At 44.2% G+C, this 21,055-nt stretch overlaps 1 pseudogene; it reads right to left on the bottom strand.

Annotated features, from left to right (window-relative positions):
• LOC128406103 (inositol polyphosphate 5-phosphatase OCRL-like) overlaps window positions 1-21,055 on the bottom strand; it is a 58,647-nt pseudogene that overhangs the window by 419 nt on the left and 37,173 nt on the right.

Here is a 21,055-nt window from a genome sequence, read left to right as displayed (position 1 = left end):
CCCGCTTCTTCTAGTGGCGAGTCTCAGAGAGCCGCTTTGCTAGGGAGAGACAGACAATGGTTGGGAACACTTGGGTTCTTCTGAGCCGCTCTAAGGAAGACCGTATGCTGGATGTCCCACCCGCTGCCGCTCCACCAAGGTGCCACTATACTCACAGCAGGAGCTTGTAAGAGCGAGTCGGTAGCTAAGATATAAATCAGTTGTGGCGTTTGGAACCTGCACACCCCAAAACTGGTACTGGATTCCAGCCCACACCCATCCTTTCAATGGTACCGTCCCCCTCAGCTCACCTGGTGGCAGGCATTCTTGAAGAGGTGGTCCACCAAAAGCCAGATCTCCTTGGCCGCTCAGTGGAGTCATCACCATCCTGGGGTACGATATCCAGAAACTGCTTCTCCTGGAGGTCCAGTGACAAGCGGGGCTGGCATGAGAGCCTGACAGAATGTGTGCCTGTATGCATTCTTTCCTTGCTCCAGCTGGGTGGACAAGTCTTGCCCTCTGAGGCCACAACTAGGGCTGGGCGATAGCTGGCTTTCAACACGGTGATATATCACTAGCTAAACATTGCAATACACCAATATATCGCGATGTCTGAAATAAGATGGAGCTATGTAGAGGCATTGGCTGGCTTCACGGTTTCCCCCGCATTGTGATTTTTGCTGCCCCCTGCAGGAGGGCAGGGGAAAGCTGAACCGGCAGAGTCCACAGGGGCTGCAGGAATCTCGAGAAGCATTGTCTGGCTTCACAGTTTCCCCCCACATGGTGTTTTTTGCATAGTACACACACACATCATGATTCGCAATATATTGCCAGGTCAGAAATTATGAAACCAGTCTCACTATCTAGACTTCAAGCTGAGTTGAAAATATATCGCCCGGCCCTAGCCACAGCAAGCATCTCAAGTGGGGAAACAAAAAACAAATTGCTTGCACCCCAAATCCAAGCTCCCCCTCCCCCTATTAATATGCAGCTCGTAATCCTCCCACTGCGGATGTGCAGTTCACCCAAAAGCTTACTGAATATGCAGCTGTGGACATGAGGTTTGGCTAACATTTTATTTAAATTGTTGGGTGAAGGGCAGGAAATAAGTAACAAAAACAGCAACAGAACATGGATGGGTCTTCATAGGTTGATGGGCTGCAGCCCCAGCCAGCATGATGAGATGATGGGGTCACATGTTCACCACCCCTTGTCTAGAGCACGATGCAGAGGCAGTGGTAGAAACTGAGCAACAGCTGGAGCCCCAGCCCACGACTTTGTCTGGGCAATGCAGCACACAGCAGCTGGTGAACCATGCCTCCGGCCTCCTTCCCATCTTCCTCTCCAGAAATGTTCAGGGTGGTTAGTTCTATCTCAAGCTACCACATTCAAGAGAAAGAGAAAGAGAGGAGGGGGGAGCAAGAGAGCTTTAGGAGCACAGCAGTGGCAAGCAGCCCATCACTAAAAGGAGTTGGCAAGGATGGAGAATTTGATCCCCTCATCCCCAGGGCAGCTGTTGATTAGGAACCAGTTCATCCCCCCTCCCCCCCCCCCGCCAATACTCCCCACCCCTGGAGAGAGAGAGAGAGAGAGAGAGAGAGCACATTGGTGTGGGGAATGACACATACTGTATCAGAGTCTTAGTGCAAGAGTAGCTGGTGCATGCTAAAGAACACAGGAGCCTTGCTGGGTTAGATCAGCATTTTGTTCCCACAATGGCCAACCACATGCCCTTGGGAGTCCATAGGGACATGGGGACAAGAGCACTCTGTCCATCATGTTCCCCAGAAACTGGTAATCAAAAGCATGTGGTTTGTGATAATAGTGGCAAGAAATAGCCCTGACCGGTAGCCACTGATAAACATATCCACCATGGTTCTAAATGTCTACAGCTGTCCAAATTGACAGTCACCACTGTCTCCTTGTGGCTATGATAATACACCCAAGTAGATCTGATTTTGAGAGGAGTGACATTTCCCTGAGCCACCCCAAAGCAGCCACTACCGCTTCCCAAATGCCAGTGCTCAGGTGGTAAGAGTAAGCCAGAGTGGCATAGCCTGTGCAGCAGTGGCTGAGCACAGAGACAAGGAGAAAACTGGCTCTTGGGGCCAGAGGGGGCTGGCGCCTGCATCATGAGACTGGGCTTTCTGCCTCCCGTGCTGCCAATCGCAAGCGGACCCAGAGTCAAGCAGCGCAAAATCAGTTACAAGCAGTGATGGCAAATTCTGGTTTCGTCTCCGTTCTCCTCTGCCGACTTCTACAAGGGCCACGTTGAGACTAGGGAAGAGACCAAAGCAGAGAGCTAGAGCCACCACCTGGACTGGATTTGAGTCAGAAGGCAGGCAGGTGCGGGTTGCCTGAGAGGAAAGTCAGGTTGGTGGGGTAGTGCCTGGTTTGCCCTAAGGGACCAGCTGCCACTGCATGGAGCAGCTGCTGATCGCTGACAAGGGCAACTCCATTTACGTGCCTTCGAGGCACATGCACACTGCCGCAAAGCTGGAAGGGGCACTTGAAGGGGCAAAAATGTCCCCCCCCCCAAGAGCACCAAAGCGGCAAAGCGGCATGGAAACAGCATCTCGACTCCCTCCCAGGAGCTTTGGCACCGACCTCTCAGGCCTGCGGAGAGTTGGAGCAAGGAGTTTTGCAGGGAGGCTGCTGGTTTTCAAAAGGCCTTTCAAAAGGGTTTCCGGAAGTTTAGAGGGTGTTTGCAGGCTTTTCCAATGCTGTCCCCAATATACGCAATTTCATTTAAACGCACGGTACCTCGGAACGCAACCCCCGTGTAAACGGGGCGTTGCCTGTACCTGATTTGAGCCCGCTACAAGAACATCTAGAGGATAGCAAACCAGCTGTTACCTTTTCTAGGAAGCTGTCTTCTCCCTGAGATCAGAGGAGGAAGGCAAGAGCAAAAGACAACCCAGGGTGTTAATGGCACAGGCCCTGAGAAGAGAAAGAAACAGCCCGTTGGCTGAACCGTATCTGGGCAGATGGCAGGGAAATGCACACGGTTCAGTGGCCCTGCGAAAGTTCCCACCCCCACCCCACTTTCCTCTCTAGTCCTCCAAAGCAGCAGCTGCACAGAAGATGGTGACAGGATACTGGGGGGTGAGAGAAAGTGATCCTAACAAAAGAATATAAAAAGGGAAAGGATTTTTGCGCCCCCAATGTAACTTTCTTTTTTAGTTTACATTTCATTGAGTTTTTAAAAGTTTGGCTAGTTCTATATGATCCCCAAGATATTTTTGTGCCTCCACAACATAAAAATACGCTTCTTTTTTTAAAAAAAAGTAATTTTGGGACGGACTGCTCTCACTGGTTCCCTGCGATGCCAAAAGGTGTTTTGGGACCCTCCAGCATTGTTTGGCTTCAATTCATTTGTGTGTGTGTGTTTGTTTAAAGCTGGTCACACACACTTTTACACTTTGGGCTCAGCTGCTTTGACGTGTGGCCCTTGGAGGCTTGAGCATGGGGCAATGCAGCCCACAAATGTTAAGCCTCCCCTGCTCTACCAAACTCCCAAGGTTTGAGGGAGGAGGGTTGGGAAGAGGAGGAGAAAAGGAAGGCCTTCCCTAGATGACCCTTGCGGTCCCTTTCCAACTCTACAGTTCTCTGATTCCAGAGAGAGACGCGCTGGGCTCCAAGTATCCCTCGCAGGGCTCAGCGCGAAGCCATGGCTTCCAATACTGGCTGTCACTGAGCTTGGGGATAAAGGAGAAGTGGAGGGTGACCTGCCCGTTGTTTGTGATCTGGAACTTCTCCTTCTGCAGCTGCCGGAACTTCACATTCTCAAGCGGAAACTGCAGAGCAAAAGGGGGGGGGAGGAAAGAGAGTGCTTGCCTTCAGCAGAGGCAAGGAAACGTGCTCCAGGGGGAAGTTTGTCCTTGGCCCCGGGCTCTCATTTAGGGGACTGCATATGCAACAGGTCCACGTGGGGCTCTCCAGATCTTGCTGCACTTGCCACTGGCCATGTTGGCTGGGGATGATGGGAGTTGTAGTCCAGCATCTGGAGGGCACCACGCTGGCTACCCCTGGAGTCTTTGCCTGCGAGGAGGAGGAAGAGGCTGCCGCTCAGTGGAAGGGCATCTGCCTTGCATGCAAAGGTCCCAGGTTCTATCCCCAGCATCTCCAGGTAGGACTGGGAGAGATCCCCCGGAAATCGGGACTTCCGGGGTGGCGCCATCGGTAATGGCGGATTCCCTCTGACTTGGAGGGGACTGGCTCTGCGGAAATCGGGTCTGCACCTCTACTGCGCAGCGGGGACCCTTCAAAAATCACAGGCGGGTGAAGCCTGTGACCGTGGGACTCGGCGGGCACCTTTTGCGCCCCCCCAATTGGCGAAGGAGTCTAGTTAAGGGCTCCGGAGCGGAGCGGGGAAGTGGCGCGGTGCTGTGAGTCGTCTGCTTCTTCCGTGGAGTGAAGCCGCGTAGCCGTTGCCGGAGAGCGCTGCCTTCTTCTTGGAATAATTTGGCTGTAAAACAACGAACCGTGAGTAGGCTAATTTCAGAACTAAAGGAACTTTAAAAATTATTTGGTACTGAAGCGGAGAGGCATAAACAGGAAGTCTTCCTTCCGTTCTTGTAAATGGAGTAAAGCAATGAACTTGTAAGCGGAAACCTCAAAGGACGTTGGTAAAGGATTATAATCCGAACATCAAATAAGCGATTTCCCCCCCTTGACTGCAAGGGAGGAGGGGGGAAAGGATCTGAACTGTATTTCCCTGCAAAAAGAGAGAGGAAGAGGAGCTAAAATCCACTGCTCAAAACCCTGGAACGGGCTCCCAGTGAACAGTGAAAATGCCGTATTGAGAAACGCGCTGTTGCTGAAAGTATCTTTTCTTTTGACAGTTAACTCTGCGTCTGAGATACAAGTAAGACACAATATTACTGACTGGCTTCTCCTGATTTCAAAGTATCAGGAAACAATTGAGATAGAAACTGTTGTCCTTTTGTGACTGGGGGGCGAAAGGGAAAAGTTAGTTACTTTAAGACATTTTTGACTGTTACTGCTACTGTGTCCCCCTAGAGGAACTTTGAAATTATCACAACAGCAGCTGGGCCAAGGGAATTTTCCATTTCAAAACAAACTCTGACTCTGAGCGTGTGACTGACCTTGACTTTTATCTCGAGGGTTATGGCAGATGGGAAAGACAAGATAGACTTGGTACAAGCAACAAGGTCTGGCAGAGTATTTCGTACAGACGGTGGGCTGCAAAGAAGAGCTTCGACATCTGGTCCTGCTGGTTTACCATACCTAAAGGTATGGCAGCTGACGATGCCCTGGCCCAGGCACTTGGTAAAATTAATGAATCTTTGGAAAGAATAAGCAAACAAGTAGCCGAGGCATCGGGCAAAATTGACCAAAACACTACAAGTATTAATCAAAACACTACAAGCATTAATAATTTGGGACAGAAGGTAAATACCAATACAGAAACTATTCAGAAATTACTACAGGAATCCACTTAGACACGAAAGACAGCTGAAGAGGCAAAAGAAATTGCAACTGCTACAGCCGCCGTTGTAGAAGAGAAGATACCACCGTTACACAAACAACTTGAAGACCACAGATCAATATTGTCTATGATTGAGTTGAAGGAGAAGCAAGCAAATTTAAGGGTCAGGGCGGTACCTGAATTGGAGAAAGATAATTTGATTGAATTTCTTACACAGGAATTTGCAGACTTTTGGAATCCAGATTTGGAGAAGGATAGTTTCAAGATAGTGAGTGCTTTTAGACTTGGAAAAGGAGGGAGGAAGAACAGGGTGAGAGACTGTTTGATCACCCTCCGAACAAAAGAGGAGAGAGACAAAATCTTGAGTCTGCACTTCCAGAAGACCTTGGAAATACATCAGTCAAAAGTGGAGATATTTAAGGATATTCCGAAACACCTTTTGGACCTTAGGTCCAATTATAGAGATTTAGCTGCCCTGTTGAGAAGTAACGGAATCTTTTTCAGGTGGGAATTCCCCCAAGGCCTGTCCTTTGGCTACAAAGGGAAGAAGATAAAAATAAGATCAGAGGACGACAAAGACAAATTTTGGAGAGATCACGGAGAAGACCTGCAGAAGAAAGTTGCAGGAGAGTTAAGAGCACTTGTAAGTGAAACTTTAGATACACCAGGTTTACCTCCTGAATTAAAAGACCGCCTGAAGAAGGTGATACCACCAACAGAGCAGGAACAGGCACTGGGTGCAGTTGGAGGAGAAGCATAGTAACTACATCATGGCTCTGCAACTACTAAGTTGGAATTGTAATGGTTTGAATTCCCCTCAGAAAAGGAGATCTGTGTTTCATTTATTAAAAAAGGAACAATTGGACTTGATTTGTCTACAAGAAACACATATAACAAGGCTACACAGGAAACTATTGATTAATAAAAGACTTGGTCAGGAGTTTATTTCATCGGACAAGGTCAAAAAAGAGGGGTAGTGATTTATGCAAAGGAGAGATTACTACTGAAATTTTTCTTTAAAGACGACCAAGGAAGATTTGTGGCAATTGAAATTCAAACACAGGGAGAAAAATTTTTGATAGTAGGTGTCTACGCACCAAATGAGGGGAAATCTGATTTTTTTAAGAAGTTGCATGAGATCCTGATGGATTATTTGGATTACAATGTGATTTTGATGGGAGACATGAATGGAGTGGTATCTACACATATGGACAAGGCACAAAGACAGGTAGTCACTAAGGATGGTAGACTACCGAAAACTTTCTTTGAGATGACAGACAACTTGGATTTAGTTGATATTTGGAGAAGAAAGAACCCCTTGGCCAAAGAGGGAACCTTCTTGTGATGGCCTGGGATTCCGATTCTGAGAGTGAACCGGAGGAGTCCCAGCCGGCACAGGAGTCCCCGCCTCCAGGGCCGGCTGAACTGGGGCAGGGCCTTGATTCTGAGGAGCCTGCACCTGTGCCGGATCCTCAGGAGCAGGCACCAGGTGAATCCATTCTGGCCCCAGAGGTGGTTGAGGACTCAGTGCCTACAGGTGAGTCTTCCCCTGGGCCCAGTAACCCTTCAGCCTCTCCTGAACTGCAGAGGCTTAGGGCAGAGAGGCGAAGGGAACTGGTTTCTCCCAGGAGGAGTGCTCGCCTTAAGGCCAGGAGAGGCGGGGCTCCTGGGGGCCGGGACCGCCCCTGGCCTCAGAGAAGATAAAGGCCAGTCAGCCCGGTCCCAGGTTGCGGGAGCAACGTCATCATTGAAGAGCTGTTTCGGCCAGCATCCAGTCCTGCTTCTCCAGTGTTCCTGTTCCCCGCCCGGCTTCCTGCTTCTGACCTTCCAGCGTTCCTGTTCCCCGCCCGGCTCCCTGCTTCGGACCTCGCCTCGCACCTTGTGAACTATTTCCAGGCTAGTGACTCAGGACTGAACTTTGACTACGGTAACAGTAACTTTCCCCCCGGGACCAGCACACTTCTTTTCTGAAGCCAAAATGACATGGACTAGAATTGACCAAATATGGGTAACTAGAGGAATGGCACCAAAGACAAGAAAAGTGGAAATCTGCCCAAAAACCTGCTCCGACCATAATGCTGTCAAGATGGAAATGAAATTAACACCAACAGGTTCCTTTAGATGGAGGATGAATGACACCTTATTTAGAGATGAAGAAGTGTTTAAGAAGGCCCAAAAAACCTTGAGAGACTATTTTGAGATAAATATGAGCACCAATGTGGAAAAAAGAGTAATCTGGGACGCTAGTAAAGCTGTTATGAGAGGGTTCTTGATACAACAGAATGCAATAAAAAAGAGAATCCAGAATGAGAAGAAGGATAAAATTTTGGAGAAAATAAAGGAAAGTGAAAAAAAATTGAGAGCAAAACCCAAGTCGCAAGAGATTTTGAGAGAAATAAAGTTATATCAAGTGCAATTTATGAAAATGATGAATCAAGAGATTGAATGGAAAATTAAACAAATGAGACAAAAGACATTTGAGTCAGCTAATAAATGTGGGAAACTGTTGGCTTGGCAAATGAAAAAAAGACAAAAATTAAATACAGTTACAAATTTAGAAGTGGAAGGAAGGAACATACAGAACCCAGCTGAGATTAGAAATTGCTTCCAGAGGTACTTTAAACAACTATATACACAAGGGCCACAGAAAGAAACTGACGTAGACCGATTTTTGAAAACAAATGGACTACAAAAAATCTCTCAAGAAAATAAATTAATGTTGAACTATAAAATAACTGAACAGGAGATAGAAGGTGCCATTCAGAATATGCAATTGGGTAAATCTCCAGGACCGGATGGACTGACTTCTAGATACTACAGATCTTTAAAAGAATGGCTAGTACAACCTTTGAAAGAGGTCTGTAACGAAATAATGGAGGGGAAAAGGGCACCAGAGTCGTGGAAAGAAGCATATTCACACTTGTACCGAAAATAGAGACTGAAAAGACGCAGCTTAAGAACTACCGACCCATATCACTGCTTAATGTGGATTACAAAATTTTTGCAGATATCTTGGCTAAAAGACTAAAAAAAGTGTTAGTGGAAGAGATACATAAAGACCAAGCAGGCTTCCTCCCAGGAAGACATTTATCTGACAATGTGGGAAACATAATTAATATTCTAGAAAAACTACAAGTGAATATAAACACTAAGGCAGTTTTAATATTTGTGGACGCGGAGAAAGCTTTTGACAACATTTCTTGGATTTTTATGAAGAAGAAGAGTTTGGATTTGATATCCCACCTTTCACTCCCTTTAAGGAGTCTCAAAGCGGCTAACATTCTCCTTTCCCTTCCTCCCCCACAACAAACACTCTGTGAGGTGAGTGGGGCTGAGAGACTTCACAGAAGTGTGACTAGCCCAAGGTCACCCAGCAGCTGCATGTGGAGGAGCGGAGACGCGAACCCGGTTCCCCAGATTACGAGACTACCGCTCTTAACCACTACACCACACTGGAAAAAGAACTTACAGGGTATGGGGGTAGGCCAAGGTTTTGAAAATGGTATAAGTGCAATATATTCAGAGCAAAAGGCTAAATTAATTGTAAATAACGTGGTGACGGAAGAATTTAAGATAGAAAAAGGGACACGACAAGGTTGCCCAATCTCCCCACTGCTTTTTATATCGGTCCTGGAGGTTTTGCTGAATATGATTAGAAGGGACCAGTTGGTTAAAGGTATACAGGTCGGAGCCAAACAGTACAAATTGAGAGCATTTGCAGATGACTTAGTATTGACGTTACAGGAGCCAGAATCTAGTACTAAAAGGGTTTTAGAATTGATTCAAGAATTTGGTCAGGTTGCAGGGTTTAAACTGAATAAGTCAAAAACCAAGGTTTTAGAGAAAAATTTAACACCAATTGAGAGAGAGAGGTTTCAGAATGTGACAGGTTTAACAGTGGTTAAGAAAGTCAAATACTTGGGGATCAACATGACAGCAAAAAATGGGAATTTATTTAAAGACAACTATGAAAAATGCTGGGTTGAAGTGAAAAAAGCTTTAGAAATATGGTCAAATTTGAAGCTTTCACTGCTGGGCCGTATTGCTGCGATAAAAATGAATGTATTGCCTAGAATGTTGTTTCTGTTTCAGGCATTGCAAATTGTGGACAAAATGGATTGTTTCAAAAAGTGGCAGAGAGATATTTCTAGATTTGTCTGGCAGGGCAAGAAGCCTAGAATAAAATTTAAAATATTAACAGATGCAAAGGAAAGAGGTGGATTTGCCCTGCCAGACTTTAAACTTTACTATGAATCAGCAGCTTTTTGCTGGTTGAAAGAATGGCTACTTCTTGAAAACACAGATATTTTGGATTTGGAAGGTTTTAATAACGTATTTGGATGGCATGCATATCTGTGGTATGACAAGGTCAAAGCGCATAAAGCATTTAAAAACCATATTGTTAGAAAAGTATTGTTTAATGTTTGGATAAGATATAAGGACTTATTGGAAAATAAAACCCCAAGGTGGCTGTCACCGATGGAAGCGAAAGCTCAGAAAAAGCTCAATATGGAGGTTAAATGGCCGAAATATTGGGAAATTTTGGAGCAAGAAGGTGACAAATTTTGGAACAAGAGGGAGACAGACTGAAATTGCAGAGTTTTGAGAAACTAAAGAACAAAGTGCGAGACTGGCTTCATTATTATCAGATAATGGAGGCATATAATATTGGACAAGAAAATTGGCTTCCAGGTGGAAAAATCAAAATTAGAAACTGTTAGAACCCAAAACTAAGATTTTGTCAAAGATGTATAACTTGCTGTTGAAATGGAATACTCAGGATGAAATGGTTAAATCGGCTATGATTAAATGGGCACAAGATGTTGGACATAACATAATGATGGCTGACTGGGAACAGTTATGGACCACAGGTATGAAATTTACGGCATGCAATGCCCTAAGAGAGAATATTATGAAAATGATATACAGGTGGTACATGACCCCAGTCAAGCTTGCAAAAATCTATCACCTGCCCGATAATAAATGTTGGAAATGTAAAGAAACTGAAGGTACATTCTTTTTTTTTTTTTAAATAAATTTTTATTAATTTTCCAATACATATTAAATAAAAATACAAAACAATACAAAAACAAACAAACATATAAACATGTATAATTTCTTAACCTTCTTTTCCTTAAACCTTCTTTCAACGACTTCCCCATACCTCCTTTTTCTGCATCCTTGTTTTAAATTTTTCCAGCAACCCCTAATTTTATTTACTTATGGCACTTCCTTTAAATCCTTTTTCCCATGTCCAATTGTTTATCGCTGCAATTCTATTTTGCATTACTCAAAACATTTTAGCACTCATTAATTTTACAACAGTTCTTAAGGTAAACTTTAAATTTCTTCCAGTCTTCTTCCACCGTCTCTTTCCCTTGGTCTCGGATTCTGCCGGTCATCTCAGCCAGTCCCATGTAGTCAATCACCTTCGTCTGCCATTCTTCCAGTGTGGGTAGTTCTTGTGTCTTCCAGTACTTTGCTAAAAGTACTCTTGCTGCTGTTGTTGCATACATAAAAAACATCCTATCTTTCTTTGACACCAATTGGCCTACCACGCCCAAGAGAAAGGCCTCTGGTTTCTTCGCAAAAGTGCATTTAAGCACCTTTTTCATTTCATTATAGATCCTTTCCCAGAAAGCCTTAATCTTTGGGCATGTCCACCAAAGGTGATAAAAAGTACCTTCAGTTTCATTACATTTCCAGCATTTGTTATTGGGCAAATGGTAAATTTTTGCAAGCTTGACTGGGGTCATGTACCACCTATAAATCATTTTCATAATATTCTCTCTTAAGGCATTGCATGCCGTAAACTTTATACCGGTGGTCCATAACTGTTCCCAGTCAGCAAACATAATGTCATGTCCAATATCCTGTGCCCATTTAATCATAGTTGATTTAACCAACTCATCCTGTGTATTCCATTTCAACAGCAAGTTATACATTCTTGACAGATTCTTAGTACTGGGTTCCAAAAGCTCTGTTTCTAATTTCGACCTTTCCACCTGAAAGCCAATTTTCCTGTCCTGTTTAAAAACTTCATTTATCTGGTAATAATGAAGCCAATCTCTTACTTTAGACTTCAATTTCTCATAACTCTGCAATTTAACTTTTCCCTCCTCATACTCTATAATTTCCCAATATTTCGGCCATTTAGATTCCATGTTTAATTTTTTCACTTCCTTAGCTTCCATCGGTGACAACCACCTGGGTGTTTTGTTTTCCAACAAGTCTTTATATCTAATCCATACATTATATAGGGCTTTTCTAACAATATGGTTTTTGAAACCTTGGTGGATCTTGACCTTGTCATACCATATATATGCATATCAGCCAAATCTATTATTAAACCCTTCCAAGTCCAGAATATCTGTATTTTCAAGAAGCAGCCAGTTTTTCAGCCAGCAAAAAGCCGCTGATTCATAGTACAATTTTAAGTCCGGCAGGGCAAACCCCCCTCTTTCTTTTGCGTCAGTTAGTATCTTAAATTTTCTTCTGGGCTTTTTGCCCTGCCAGACAAATCTAGATATATCTTTTTGCCACCTCTTGAAACAATCCATTTTGTCCACAATCTGCAATGTTTGAAACAAAAATAACATTCTCGGCAAGACATTCATCTTAATGACAGCAATTCGGCCTAACAAGGAAAGTCTCAAACTTGACCATATTTCTAAATCTTTTTTCACTTCTGCCCAACATTTCTCATAGTTATCTTTAAATAGATTCACATTCTTAGATGTCAAATTTATCCCCAGGTATTTCACCTTCTTTGCTATCAATAAACCAGTATCATTCTGGAATTTCTCTCTTTCTGCACTTGTTAAATTTTTATCCAATACTTTAGTTTTCTGTTTATTCAGCTTAAAGCCTGCTACTTGACCAAATACTTGTATTAACTCTAAAACTCTTCTCGTACTAGTGTCTGGCTCTTGTAAAGTTAAAACTAAATCATCTGCAAATGCTCTCAGTTTGTACTGTTTAGCTCCGACCTGAATCCCTTTAACCAGCTGGTCCCCTCTAATCATGTTTAATAAAACCTCCAGGACAGATATAAAAAGCAATGGGGATATTGGGCATCCCTGTCGTGTCCCTTTTTCAATAGCAAATTCTTCTGTAACCACATTATTTACAATCAGTTTTGCTTTTTGTTCAGAATAAATCGCACTTATACCATTCTCAAAACCTTGGCCTACCCCCATCCCTTGGAGATTCTTTTTCATAAAACTCCAAGAAATATTGTCAAAGGCTTTCTCCGCATCCACAAATATTAATACTGCCTTAGTGTTAATATTAACTTCCAGTAACTCCATAATGTCTATTATATTTCTCACATTGTCTGACAAATGTCTTCCTGGAAGAAAGCCCGCTTGGTCTTTATGAATCTCCCCCACCAAAACTCTTTTCAATCTTTTTGCTAAAATGTCTGCAAAAATTTTGTAATCCACATTGAGTAGTGATATAGGGCGGTAGTTCTTAACCTGGTTCTTCTCAGTCTCTGACTTTGGTATAAGTGTGATATAAGCCTCTTTCCACGATTCAGGTGCCTTTTTCCCCTCTAAAATTTCATTACAAACCTCCTTCAGTGGTTGTATAAGCCATTCTTTCAAAGCTTTGTAGTATCTGGAGGTTAGCCCATCAGGTCCTGGGGATTTTCCCAATTGCATACTTTGAATGGCTCCCTCAATTTCTTGATCAGTGATCTTCTGGTTTAAAGTCACTTTACTTTGTTCAGAAATTTTTTGTAATCCGTATTTTTTAAGAAATTCTTCTATTTCTTTTTCATTCACCGGCCCTTGTGCATAAAGTCTCCTGAAATAACTCTGAAAACAGTTTCTAATCTCATTTGGTTTATAAATGCTCTTTCCTTCCACTTCTAGATTTGTAACCGTATTTTGTTTTTGTCTCTTCTTCAGTTGCCATGCCAGAAGTTTCCCACATTTATCAGCCGATTCAAATGTCCTTTGTCTCATTTGTTTTATTTTCCATTCTATCTCTTGGTTCATCAAATCCATATATTGTCTCTGATAAAACTTAATTTCTCTCAAAATTTCATGTGACTTTGGTTTGGATCTCAATTTTTTTTCCCCTTCTTTTATCTTTTCCAAGATCTTATCCTTCTTCTCATTATGTCTCTTCCTTTTTATAGAATTCTGTTGTATTAAAAATCCTCGCATGACGGCTTTACTTGCGTCCCAAATTACTCTTTTTTCCACTTGTGTTCTCAGATTTATCTCAAAGTAGTCCTTCAATGCCTTCTGGGCCTTTTTATACACCTCTTCATCTCTAAATAGGGAGTCATTCATCCTCCATCTAAAGGATCCAGCTGTTGTTGTGTTCATTTCCATCTTTACGGCATTATGGTCGGAGCAAGTCTTTGGGCAGATTTCCACTTTCTTTATCTTAGATGCCATTCCACTAGTTACCCAAATTTGGTCAATTCGAGTCCAGGTCATTTTTGCCTCAGAAAAGAAAGTTCCCTCTCTCTCAAGAGGATTCCTTGTTCTCCAAATGTCGATCAGGTTCATATTGTCAGTCATTTCAAAAAAGGTCTTAGGTAGTCTCCCATCTTTGGAGACCACCTGTCTTTGTGCTTTGTCCATATTTGTAGAGACCACTCCATTCATATCTCCCATTAAGACTACATTATAGTCCAAATAGTCCATTAATGTCTCATGCAATTTCTTAAAGAATTCTGACTTCCCTTCATTCGGTGCATAAACTCCTATAATCAATAATTTTTCTCCTTGAACTTGAATTTCAATTGCCAAATATCTTCCTTGTTCATCTTTAAATACAAATTTGGGAACCAACTTTTCCTTTGCATAAATCACCACACCTCTTTTCTTTACTTTGTCCGATGAAACAAATTCTTGTCCTAATCTTTTATTAACACATTCTTTCACCTTTGGTGGACGTGCCCAAGGATTAAGGCTTTCTGGGAGACGATATATAATGAATTGAAAAAGGTATTTAAATATACCTTCCTGAAGAAACCAGAGGCCTTTCTCCTGGGCATAGTCGGCCAATCGGTGTTAAAGAACTTTCTTTATGTACGCTACAACAGCAGCAAGAATACTTATTGCAAAGTACTGGAAGACACAAGACATACCCACTCTGGAAGAATGGCAGATGAAGGTGATGGACTACATGGAATTGGCGGAAATGACTGGCAGAATCCGAGACCAGGGAGAAGAGTTGGTGGAAGAAGACTGGAAGAAATTTAAAGACTACCTACAGAAATATTGCAAAATTAATGAATGTTAGAATGATGGTGGATTGAAATTAAGTGGTTTCTAGCTGTAATGGTTTAAAAGAATATGAAAAAATGGTTTTTTTAAAGTAAAAATTTAATGTTATAACAATTTAAGATTAAAGATCAGGGTAAAATAAAGAGGGAAAGAAACTGCTGAACTAATAAATTGAACTGGAATACAAAAAAGGGAGGTATGAGGAGGTCCGGGAAACAAGTAAATGAAAGATAAGTGATGAAAGTTTGATTGTTTTTAACTGTTTTTATTTTGTATTTTTCCTTTTTCCTTTTTCCTTTTGTAATATTGTAAAAACCCTAATAAAAATTTATATAAAAAAGAAAGAGATCCCCCGGAAATCAAGACTGAGCTAGATGGGCCAAGGGCTTCTTTCCCCCCTGGTCTTTTTGCAGCAAACCCTCTTTAAGGGGTTGGAGAGGATCCTATTGGTCTTTACCTCCCTCCAGGGAGGGAAGGAATTCGTTCTCCATCCTGTCCATCAACTGAACAATACCCTCCACAACCTTCACCTATGTTTGTTTTTTTTAGAAAATGTTTATTAAGATTTTACAAAACATATATCACATATAACCAAACAAGAACATCAACAACAAACAAAAAATACACACTTAACAAGAAAAAGAAGAAAAGAAAAAAAAAAGAAAAATTCCACTTTTTAAATTTCAAAAATCCATATCCCTCTTTCCTGACCTCCTCACATCCCCCTTTTTTGTATTCCTCTTTATTCTGTCAAATTCAGCAAATTCTAACCCTTTTTCCAAACTCGTTTATAATTATATATTTCCAATTATTATGTCTCTAATTTCCCTTATCTTGAACCTTTACACCACCTTATATACTTTGACATAATATTATTCTAGTCATACCCCCTCCTTATTTAAATTCCTCTTTTCACAACTCTTTTAACCATATCCCAAATGCCATGTCACCTTCACATCCCACATCATTTTAACACTCAAACATTTTACAATATTTTTGTAGATAGTTCTTGAACTTTTTCCAATCCTCTTCCATCAATTCTTCTCCCTGGTCACGGATTCTGCCAGTCATTTCTGCCATCTCCATGTAGTCAATCACTTGCATCTGCCACTCTTCCACGGTGGGTAGATCTTGTGTCTTCCAATACTTGGCGAGAAGTATTCTTGCTGCTGTTGTTGCGTACATAAAAAATGTTCTGTCTTTCTTTGGCACCCATTGGCCAACTATGCCCAAAAGGAAGGCCTCTGGTTTCTTAGGAAAGGTAAATTTAAATACCTTCTTCAGTTCATTATATATCATTTCCCAGTAAGCCTTAACCCTTGGGCACGTCCACCAAAGGTGAAAGAACGTTCCCTCAGCTTCTTTACATTTCCAACACTTGTTATCAGGCAGGTGATAAATTTTTGCAAGCTTAACTGGGGTCATGTACCACCTATAAATCATTTTCATAATATTCTCCTTTAAGGCATTACATGCCGTAAACTTCATACCGGTGGTCCACAACTGCTCCCAGTCAGCAAACATAATGTTATGACCTATGTCCTGCGCCCATTTAATCATCGCTGATTTGACCGTTTCATCCTGTGTATTCCATTTTAACAGCAAGTTATACATCTTTGACAAAATCTTAGTTTTTGGTTCTAGCAATTCTGTTTCCAATTTTGATTTCTCCACCTGGAAGCCAATTTTTTTATCCAAATTATAGGCCTCTCTTATTTGATAATAATGAAGCCAGTCTCGCACTTTATCTTTTAATTTCTCAAAACTCTGCAATTTCAATTTGTCACCTTCTTGCTCCAAAATTTCCCAATATTTTGGCCATTTGGCCTCCATATTGAGCTTTTTCTGAGACTTAGCTTCCATTGGCGACAACCACCTTGGGGTTTTGCTCTCCAACAAATCTTTATATCTTATCCAGACAATAAACAATGCTTTCCTGACAATATGGTTTTTGAATGCCTTATGTGCTTTAACCTTGTCGTACCACAAATATGCATGCCACCCAAAAACATTATTAAAACCCTCTAAATCCAAAATGTCCGTGTTCTCAAGAAGCAGCCAGTCTTTCAACCAGCAAAAAGATGCTGATTCATAGTACAATTTAAGGTCTGGCAGGGCAAATCCACCTCTTTCTTTTACATCAGTTAAAATTTTAAACTTTATTCTAGGCTTCTTGCCCTGCCAGACAAATCTAGAGATATCTCTCTGCCACTTCTTGAAACAATCCATCTTGTCCAAGATTTGCAATGATTGAAACAAAAATAACATTTTTGGCAAAACATTCATCTTTATAGCTGCAATTCGACCCAACAATGAAAGCTTCAAATTAGACCAGATTTCTAAATCTTTTTTAACTTCTGCCCAACATTTCTCATAGTTATCTTTAAATAAATTCAGATTCTTCGCAGTCATATTAACCCCTAGTGTAATGGGAATTGGGGTTGCTTATGTGTAAAACTCCAAACTGCTCCAAGCGGGTTGTATAGCTAAACCTTTCCCTAGTTTGACAGCCCCTTACAACGCGACTGTCTCAATCACTGGCAGAATCCGTCAGTGGGCGTTTCCTGAACTTCTTCCAACATAAAAATTCCTTGACAGCCAGTCTCTGCCTAGCTTCTCTGCGCGGAAGCCTTCTGCGCAGAGTAGGCGTGCCAAGCGGAGGTCCTGCGCTCTCCCCACTGATCTCACTGGAAGAGTCTCGGAGCCTTCCCTCCGAAGTACTCTCAGCCTCCCCTTTCTTCCTGGTGTCACCTTGGTTTCCTTCCCCAGCGGAAGCTCTCTCTCTCTCCTTGCTAGTTCCCTCCCCTGCATCATTGGAGCGACTTCCCTCTCCGCTAATCTCTGATGTCAGTTCCCTGACATCCACCTCCCTCCCAGGCCCCTCCCCTCCCCCATCTGTCCCGGGGACGGTGAAGCGGGAAAACCCCGGAAAGAGCTATCCTCCTCCTCAGATGATTCCAACACCGCTCTCCACCTGCTGTTCTCTCTTTCCTCTGTCCAATCTCCCCAGTCAGATTCCTCTTCCTCGGATCTCTCCCCTTCCTCCTCTTCTGAGGCGGGAAATCCCACAAACTCTTCTTCATCCTCCGTGTCACCAAATTGCTCCTCCCAGAACCTCCCTAATGGCTTGGGCTTCCTTGGGAACCTGCGATGAAACTCCTCCTGCAGATACTCATCCCTGATCTCTTCTGCAGGAACCCAAGTGTTCTCCGATTCGGGCTCCCCCTCCCACGCCACCAAATATTCCACCCTCCTCCCTCTCCACCTTGAATCGAGAATTTCAGCTGCATGACCACTGAGTTCCCTTTCCTCCACCCGGGGATGCCTGGGTGTTTCTCTTCCTTGTCCCAGAAATTCCCTCCCTTCCCTGTACGGTGAGAGTAAGGACCGGTGGAATACCGGGTGCAGTTTCATGTTGGTGGGCAATTTGAGTCTAAAGGTCACAGGATTAACCTGTTGTGTTACCTCGAAAGGTCCCAATCGCCTTGGCCGTAGTTTCTTACACCCCCCTTTGAACGGTAACCCTTGGGTAGACAACCACACCTGGTCCCCCACTCTTATAGTTTCCCCTTCTCTGCAGTGCTTGTCTGCCTGCCTCTTGTACGCTTCCTTCGCCCTCTCCAGGTTAACCTTAAGTTGTTGGTGTAAAGCCTCCATTTCTTCCACAAATTGTTCGGCTGCCGGTACACTCCACCTTCCCCCCTCCTCCCCTGGGAAGGTCCTGGGATGACACCCGTAATTGGCCATGAATGGACTCATCCCCGTGGACACATGTTCCGCGTTATTGTATGCAAATTCAGCCAGCGCTAGTTTGTCCACCCAATCGTTCTCCCTTTCGTTGACGTAGCAGCGTAGATACTGTTGAAGTATGCTATTAGCTCTTTCTGCTTGTCCGTTGGTCTCTGGGTGTCTGGCCGTCGAGAAGCTAACCTCAACTTCCAGCAGTCTCATGAGCTTCCTCCAGAATCTGGAAGTAAATTGCCGGCCTCTGTCGGATAAAACCCTCAAGGGGGCGCCATGCAACCTGAAGACGTGATCTACAAACAGCCTAGCTGTTTCCTCTGCAGTCACTGCATGCGAGCAAGCAATAAAATGGCACATTTTAGTCATCAAGTCAACTACCACCATGACTGCTGTTTTCCCCCTGGACTTGGGTAAATCAGTCATAAAATCAATTGATACCCCTTCCCATGGTCTTTCTGGTGTGGGTAAGGGTTCCAGTAACCCCGCGGGTGCTGCCCTCTCCCCTTTAGCTTGCTGGCAGCACTCGCACCCCCGTACGTATTCCCGCACATCCTCCCTCACCCTTGGCCACCAGAACTGCCTGGTGACAAGCAACATGGTCTTGTGTTGACCGAAATGTCCCGTCGTGGGGTTGTCATGCAGTTGTTTGAGTATTCTTCTCCTCAAGTCCCCTTCCGGTATGTACAACACACCCTTATAGTACAAAGCCCCCTCCTTAACCTCAAAACCCCCCTGATTTTCGGCATCTCGAATCTCCCTGATTTTGGTTTGGGCGTACTGGTCATCCCTCATTAAACCGGCTAGTTCTTGTCTCCCTACCAACACTCCCCCACACACCCATCGGTCCTCGGGTATGACATGACGTACTTCTGATACTTCCTCTCCTTCCAAGTACTCCGGTTTGCAAGAGAGAGCGTCTGCTCTGACGTTTTCCTTCCCCGGCACGTACCTAATCTCAAAAAAAACCTTGGAAAACTCCTGTGCCCATCGCACCTGTCTTTGGTTCAGGACTCGCGCAGTCCTCCAATATTCCAGGTTCTTATGGTCCGTGCACACCTGGATTTTGTGCTGTGCACCTATTAGAAAATGTCTCCAGCGGCGAAAAGCCTCATGAATGGCCAGCAGTTCCCTGTCATACACCGTGTAGTTTTGTTCTGACTTGTTCAGCTTCCTTGAGAAAAAGGTGCACGGCTTCCACTCTCCCCGATTTCCCGGCTGGAGCAATACGGCTCCCACCGCTCTGTCTGACGCGTCTGTCTCCAGCCTCATCGGCTTCTGCAGATCCACGTGTAAGAGTTGCTCTTCCGAAGCGAATGCCCTTCAAAGGACTGCTGAGCCTCTTCCGTCCATTCAAACTTCTTCTTGCTGCTGAGGCAATCGGTTATGGGTGCCGTTAAGTGGGCGAAGTTCTTGATGAACTTCCTATAGAAGTTCCCAAACCCCAGGAACCTCTGCACGTCCTTCCGGTTCTTGGGAGTCCTCCATTCTAGCACCGCTTGCACCTTGCCTGGGTCCATGGCTAAGCCTTTGTCCGACAACCTGTAACCCAGGAACTCCACCTCTCGGGCGTGGAATTGGCATTTCTCCAGTTTGACCCACAGCTGGTGCTCCTGCAGCCTTTTCAGCACTTCCCTGACGTCCTTTACATGCTGCTCTTCGTTCTCCGAGTAGATTAGCACGTCGTCCAAGAAAGCCACGCAATTCTTGTACAGTAGGGACCCCAGCACGTGGTGCATGAAGGCTTGAAATGTGCTTGAACCTGATTGTAATCCGAAGGGCATAACTAAGTACTCAAAGGCCCCCAGAGGGGTGAACATGGTGGTTTTCCATTCATCCCCCTCCCTCATCCTTATCAAATTGTACGCCCCCCCGAAGGTCCAACTTGGTAAAGACCTTCCCTTTCCTTACCCTGGCTAAAATGTCGTCAATTCTGGGCATTGGAAATGTCACTGGTTCCGACACCAGGTTCAAAGTCCGGTAATCTACGACCAATCTGGGCTCTTTAGAGTCTTTCTTGTCCACAAAGAACACTGGACTGCCCCCCACCGCTCTTGATTCTCGTATGAAACCCCTCTTCAGGTTCTTGTCAATAAACTTCCGCAACTCCTGCATCTCCCTGTCCGACATGGCGTACAGCTTACCCACGGGCAGCTGAGCCCCTGGGAGTAGGTTGATCTGACAGTCAAAGGGCCTGTGAGGGGGTAGTCTATCAGCCTCCTTCTCACTGAAGACTTCTTCCAGGTCTGAGTACTGAGATGGTATTCTCCCCTTTTCTCCTACCGCCATCCCTGCCACCCTTGCTACTGCCATCCTCCGGGTCTCCCCCCCATGGCAGTGCTCTACACAGTGAGCAGACCCAAAGGTGACTGTCCGCTGGTGCCATCCCACCACTGGATCGTGCAGTGCCAGCCAACTCATTCCCAGTATGATTGGTGGTCCTGCTAGTGTGGCTATGTGAAAGGCAATTGTCTCAGTGTGTCTGGCGACCCTCATTTTCATGGGGGGGGGGTCTGGTGGGTCACTTCCCCCCCCCAGGAGTTCTCTCCCATCAATGGTCGTTACTTGCAAGGGGTGTTCTAGAGGCACTACTTGGAGCTGGTGCTCTAGTGCAAAATCCCTGCTAAAAAAGTTA

The sequence above is a fragment of the Podarcis raffonei genome, chromosome W, assembly GCF_027172205.1.
Source record: "Podarcis raffonei isolate rPodRaf1 chromosome W, rPodRaf1.pri, whole genome shotgun sequence".
Taxonomy (NCBI): domain Eukaryota; kingdom Metazoa; phylum Chordata; class Lepidosauria; order Squamata; family Lacertidae; genus Podarcis; species Podarcis raffonei.
The sequence above is the reverse complement of the archived record's forward strand: the minus strand, read 5'-3'. Positions and strand labels throughout refer to the sequence as shown.